Raw genomic sequence first — 6,937 nt, forward strand, 5'->3', positions numbered from 1 at the left:
AGAAAGAAAGGACATATAGAGTATAAAACGATAAGCTTTTTCTTTCCTTTTCAATTCTTCTAATTTTAGAGAGATTGGGTTTACATTAGAGCATCCTTTCCATTCCCTCCCTTTGTAACCGAACTTGTTTCTGACTTTCCTTTCCTTTTCCTTCTGCTTAATTAATCAACCAAACAAAGGATTGATTGTTCTTTCCTTCCCTTTCCCTCCCTTTAAACAGGGCATAAGGGACAAAAACCCCCCAATGGCAAAAGGAAAACCCATGTAAGGAAAAAATGAAGGAGAAAGACCAACACCAGATACAACTTACTTAAAAGAAGAAACCCCAACACTCTAACAGGGAAGACGTAAACAAAGGCTTAACCACCATATGCCTACCAACAGCCCAACATCTTTTTATAATAGAGAAAACCCATGGAAAATCTCAAGCCAGGAAAATATATGTTAAAAAAGTCTACCAGCATATCAGAAATAAAATTGCACGAGCGAGAGAGAGAGAGAGAGTGTGTGGACATGAGAGGGGGATTTTTGAGACGGTCTGAGAATAGGAAGCCTGGTCTGAGAATAGGAAGCCTGCTGTGGAAGTATAGGAAGCTTGTTGTGGAAGTAGAGGGAGCCGTCAATGCTATTGAAGATGTGAACACCTGAGTGAATAGAAACAAAATCAAAATGGTGGAAATGCCACCAAAGAAAGAGCGGCAGACTGTGATATCACCTAGGGCCGGGCATCGGACCGGCCCGGCCCGGCCCGGCCCAAAAGAAATGCCCAAATGTAAGCCCGTTAAACCCATCGGCCAGCTCGAGACCTAGCCTGTTCCTAACCAAAGCGGGTCGGGCCTTTGATATACAAGGCCTCGGGCTTTAGTTTATGCTCGAGGTCCGGCCTGGCCCGATTATCGTTGGGCCGGTCCGGGCTTTTTCTGGTTGGGATGGCCTTTTTTGTGTTTTTAACTGTGTGTGACCTACTAATGAATTTATGACTTTTAGACTATTGCCCAGGCATGGAAGTACTATGTTTAAAAAATATGCAATTATTCTGTGACGGCCAAATAACAAATGAAAACAAACATCTAATATAAAATCATTCTCCGATAGCCACATAACAATGTAACCAAAATCCCCTAAGTAACTTGACATATTACCAGACATGAATTGTTTTCCTCGCTGGACCTCTCATGAAGGTGGAAATCAGAAACAGTTGAATTAGAGACATAAATCTGGTGTGCACCACTAGAGCATGGATGAAATCTACCATGCTTTTTGTCCAATAAGCTTATAAATAAACTTATTCACATTACCATCAAGCACAATGTTATGAAATGAGCAAAAGATATGAGGGGTTCAACATGCCCCATCTAGCAAAAGTTATGAAATGAGCAAAAGATATGGTCTTCATTTGATACACCATTAAAAAAAAAGGAAACATACAAAATTTTAATCAAGTATGACCTCCCCAACGTAAAAATATTAGACAAAGTGCAATCCACAAGACTAACAATGACATATTAATTAACTTTTGTTCCTCAACCATCAGCAAAATTACATCATAATTTAATAAAACACATTTAAACTTTGACTTTCATGAAAACTTTAATTATGACTTCATTTCTTTAGTTATCCTGCAAAACACTTTCAATGGTTAGTCTACAAAGCAAATAAAAATAACATGTAACAAATATTAGATAGTAAACTGAAACACACAAAATACAAAACGTTTACCACAATGAAATATGAATTATGCATCGAATTATCATTTGCCATTCGTCACAAGATGATTCCTCCCTATCATCAAAACTACAAAAAACACATCATCAATGGAAAACTGCAATGTTAGTATATAATGAAAAACAAAATAAATGATTAAAAATTTATTATTAAATAATGAACATCTTACGTTTCGCATGAATTGTCTTAATCACAAATCCAACTCTTTGTACAAACTAGTGCTTCAACAATTTCAGAAGCGGTTGAACATCAATAATCATTAATGATTCTTTCAGTTGTACTGAATGCATACTCAAATGCAACTGTGGATATAGGAATTGCCAATATATCTCGAGCTATTTTGGAGAAAACTCTATATTTACTTTCATTTGTCTTTCGCTAAGATAATATATTGAAGTCTTCATTATGCCGAGGTTGTTCTATTAAATCAGTTAAATATACTTTCAGATCTATGCGAAGTACTTGAGTAGATGCAGAACTCATGTAATATGTGAAGAACACATCTCTTGAAAAATCTCTATCTTCTCCAAATTCCAAAATGGTGTTGTCTGCATTTTCATTTTCTTCATCGTTTGTACCATACACATTTTTGTACTCAGCATCTAATTCATGAAGACTGCTCTCTATTTTTTCATATTGTACCATTGTATCAACTTTATTTAAACTCCCAAGCACATACTTCAAATATCCCAATTTGGACCTAAGATCTAAAACAAATGCAATTGCAAAGAGGTCATTTTAGTCATTTTTCTAATATTTGTGAAATTTTTCTTGCATTTTGTATGCTAATCACCTTATATAATCATTGTTTGTCATACGATGTATACGAATGTTTGTGTACCTTCTGTATTTTTTCAAAAACTACATTAGCTGTTACGTTTCTAGTGGTAGAAAAGATATTAATGATATTATAAAATAACTTGAAAAACTGGCATAAAGAAGTTGCATAAGACCATTCATCATCAGAAGGTAAATTTATATAATTGGGATCTACAGAAGCTAAATGTTGAAAGACATCTTTGTAGAACAATGCATCTCTCAACATGACATATGTAGAGTTCCATCGAGTTGGAACATCATAGGTTAATTTCTTTGTACCATTCAAGCACATTGCCCTTATACAATCCTTAAAAGTATGTAATCGCTTTGGTGATCCTTTTCCATATTTAACACTTTCACAAATTTTTGAAATTGTATCATGCATATCTTGCATACCATCTTGAATTATAAAATTTAGAATATGCAAATGTTGCCCTTTCACTGGAATAAGATTTCTTCTTCTTAAGTTCTTTTTCAGTGTAGTTATTGCACTATCATTCGTCAAACAATTGTTGGCAGTAATAGAAAATAACTTTGACTGAATGTTCCATTTAGAGAAGCATTATGATAAAACCTCACACAAACTATTTGCATTATGTGGTGAAGGTACATGTACAAAATTGAACATATGAGCATGCAACTTCCAATAACCCAATGTTTGTTGTGAAGTCCACATATCAAATGTCATTGAAACTCGGTGCGTAGAATCAATGATAAATCCTTCAAATTAGGGCTGGGCTGCGGGCTGGGGCCCGGACCCAGCCCGGTTCGGGCAGGGAAAAATCTGGCCTGACCTGTTAAGAATTTAAAAATATTTTTTTAATTTTTTTATTGCAATAATATATATTTATTACTAACAAATATCTTTTATATTTAAAAAAATTATTTTATAATTTAAAATTTTATTATTTTATTATAACCGGGTCGGGACTCTGGCCTGGGTTTGCCCGAGCCCGATGGGCCGGCCTGGCCCAGCCCGATGCTCACCTCTACTTCAAATCACATTTTCTCAGTCTTGTAGATTGACATAATTTCTCTTTTCAACGTTTTTCTAGAAAATGCAACAAACCTTGCATTGCAAGCTTGACGAAGTTTGTTATGGTATTTATATTCTGCCAAATTGAACAAAAGCTCATGTGCTATTATTACATACTTTCACATCAACTTTCTTGTGGACTCCATGTCAAATTTTTTGCATACATAGAGAAGTTGCACCAGTGTCAGTAATTGCAAGTGATAAAGTTCTTTGTTTTCCTTCACTGATTTGCCTATTTAAACAAGATTTTAGATGATGACTTAGATGGCTAGTTTCATTAGCACTGCATCCTTTCAGTCGTTCTCCACAATGTTTGTATTAGGCAAACTCTTTTCCCTTATATTTAACCAATGTAAAATCAATCCATATTTTTGAAGTACTTTTTCTCTTGGAGAGAGCTTCTCACTCGATAGATGAGTATGATTCGACTGATTCCATAATAGGAGTTGGACAATATTCTTTATCAGAAGAACTAGACGACATAACTGACATAAGTTGAGATGACACATGTAAATAACCAAGACAATAAAAAAGAACGATAAGATTCATGATAAAGTTTGTGAGAATAGACTAATGGTCTTATAACTTATTGAAAGAAACAAACATACCAAAATATATCACATAGGAGATTGAGAGAAGTTACATGATAAACAAACATATCAAAACATGACCTTTGTATGCAGACCTAAAAGAGGAGCATTTCAAGAATCAGACATAGTAACCACTAAAGAAATGGATAAAAGTAAGAAAGATGACTTCGCAGCCAGCAAGTCTTTTCTTTCAAATCTCACCGTGACCAACATGATTGTATGCAAATTTTGGACATGGAGGGACAAGTGCTACTTGATGCCACCGAGAGATATTGGCTCCTTATGTGGGGAGGAATGCACTTTTCTCGGCCAAAGGGTTATAGTGATTGAGCATTTCAGAAATGAAGCTGGCTTGGGAAATTGGAGCATAGTTTAGAAGAAGACGAGTAATCCATTTTTTCGTGGAGAAAGCATTTGGTCTGACAATTCAGATTTCAAGAAATGTCAGAAAAAGCTAAATAACAAAGAAACACTTCAAAAATTGAACAAAGGAAACTGAATAGCAAGTTTTTGAGGAAATTAGATTTCAGACAGCAGTTCAACATGCAAAATTAAATAAAAGAAAGGATAGTTGGGTGATATAAGCAAAGCAGAAACACCCATATCACCAACATGAGTTCGGGCAGTAGTAGCTCTTCAATCAGAAGAGTGTAACCTTGAAGTTAGGCCACATCTGTTCCTTCTATTGCAATATATAGAGAGAGAGAGCTACAAAGCTATAACCTGTGTCACAATGGTATGTGGATGAGAGAAACCAACACACAGGCTTGACTTGTGTATTGGAGACAGAACATCGGTTGCAGGAACATGGACTTCTTACATTTTTAACGTTGAGAACATTGATTTTCAATGAAAAAAAAAATCTAAAAATTAATTGAAAATGCTAAAACACTGCCACATATGAAAGTGTTCAATTTCATGTGGCTGGCAACCAAAAAGGTTGACACTTGAGACCTATAACATAGGTTGCAACAGTACTATAAACAACCTTTTTTATCAACATGTGCACAGCTCTAAAAGTGGGCAGGTTGCTAAATGGGTTAGAGTTCAATTTACTGTTTAGGTACCTAAGCCCTATATCAATGTGATATCAGAGCAACCTTCTCTTTGAATCCTAAAGGGTGACAACTGACAAAAGAAAAGAATTACTTGGACCAGAATATAAGCAAGCATAAATGCCAAAGATTGGAAGTATGATAATTTACTATGGAATATAATTATATGTTTGCATCGTAGTGTATTAAACGCCTAATGTCAGACAACCCTAATCACCTTGGAATTACAATATACTAGTAGGCACTTAATTGCACACTACATAATGCACCCTATGCCTCTGAACTGTATGCTTCACAGTTCAAGGCTTACACATCTAACAACGCTGGCATGTGCAATTTTGCAGGCCTGTTTTCCTAGATATTCTATGTTCCATGTACCACATTCACACTAGCACCAATATCAGATGGAATGCTTGAATAAGGTTACCTCTAGTTGGTTCATCTCCCTTTTAGGATGGTTAGCATATGCTCCCTTTACGAGAATATTGAGCTTTGTGCCTGCACTATCACACAGAGAAGAAACTATACCAGGGAATAGGATTTTTAAAATGGTTGAAGACCTAGGTTGTGGATTCATAAAACTAAAAGCCACTAACACATCAGTGTTGCAGTTGTACGTATATTTGAATTTTAGACTACATAAAATGTTCTTGAACTGCTAGCCTTCGAAGTTAAAAAAACAGAGGCTAAGATCCCTTCTGTGAAGATGGAATCAAAAGATGGTAAACAAAGACAATATATTGATAAGATTCAGATATTAGTGAGGGGTGAAACAAAGAAGTAGTCTAAGACACTTTAGGCCTTAGGGCTTTCAAAAACATGGATGAGGAAGAAGAAACACACATGAAACAAAACACACTTTGCAAAAACAACATGCACATACTTGTTAATATTCACAAATTGACGCATAAAGGCTTAAGCTGATACCCGAATCAAATGCCCCTTGCCACAGCTCCATGAACCAAATGGGCGGTCTTCTTCTCTCTTTCTCCCAGTTGAGGACATGGATGGTCTTCTTCTCTCTTTTCTTTCAACTGCTGCTAGATGGAGAGAGGGGCCGGCGGCCCTCAATCCAGGGCAAGATACCTCAACTGATATACACTCTGTGAGTAAGAGAAAGATATAATAGGGAATGTGCGGTTGAAAAACCAACCTTCATGGGGTGAACTGATCTGCTTGACGGCAGCGGCGATGATGGTGTGGCAATGACAGCAAGGCGGCAGTCGGCACTCGGTAGTCACACAGCCAATGGGCGCCGAGGAGGACCGGAGAAGGCAGTCGCAAACTCGCAGAGGCAGGGCCGTAGAGAAGATTCAGGAGAACGACGGTCGACCGTCAACGGGGAGAAGGGAAATACCATGTTCTATGTTGAGAATGAAAACGAAACCCTAAGTTTCTAACCTAAATTACTTTTCTTGAAAAAAAAATTATTATTTTTTTTAGCAGGCTTCTCGGGCCCTCAATGGTTACAGTCTCAAGCCCAGCCCCGACCCATTAAATACTGGGCCGAACCGGGCCCGATAAGACAAACCCATTTACCACTTTTCTGGTACCCGGGCCCGAGTCGGACCGGGTATCAGGTACCTGGTGGCAACCCGGCCCATGCCCAGGCTTAATATCACTTGGTGATGGAGGAGGACCCTTCTGTTTGCTCCTACTAATGACGGTCGCGACTATAGGCTGAAACAGATGAAAAGATGGACATTGGCAAA

General features: G+C 37.2%; 1 long non-coding RNA gene across 1 annotated transcript; it reads right to left on the minus strand.

Moving 5' to 3' along the window:
- Positions 1-1,366: 1,366 nt before the first annotated feature.
- On the minus strand, positions 1,367-6,586 carry LOC116257318 (uncharacterized). Its single transcript, XR_004173344.2, has 4 exons — positions 6,379-6,586; positions 6,153-6,316; positions 1,720-1,794; positions 1,367-1,619 (listed from the first exon to the last, which is right to left on the minus strand). It is a non-coding gene; the product is annotated as an uncharacterized LOC116257318 (long non-coding RNA).
- Positions 6,587-6,937: the final 351 nt, after the last annotated feature.

This window comes from Nymphaea colorata, chromosome 7 (genome assembly GCF_008831285.2).
Source record: "Nymphaea colorata isolate Beijing-Zhang1983 chromosome 7, ASM883128v2, whole genome shotgun sequence".
Lineage (NCBI taxonomy): Eukaryota > Viridiplantae > Streptophyta > Magnoliopsida > Nymphaeales > Nymphaeaceae > Nymphaea > Nymphaea colorata.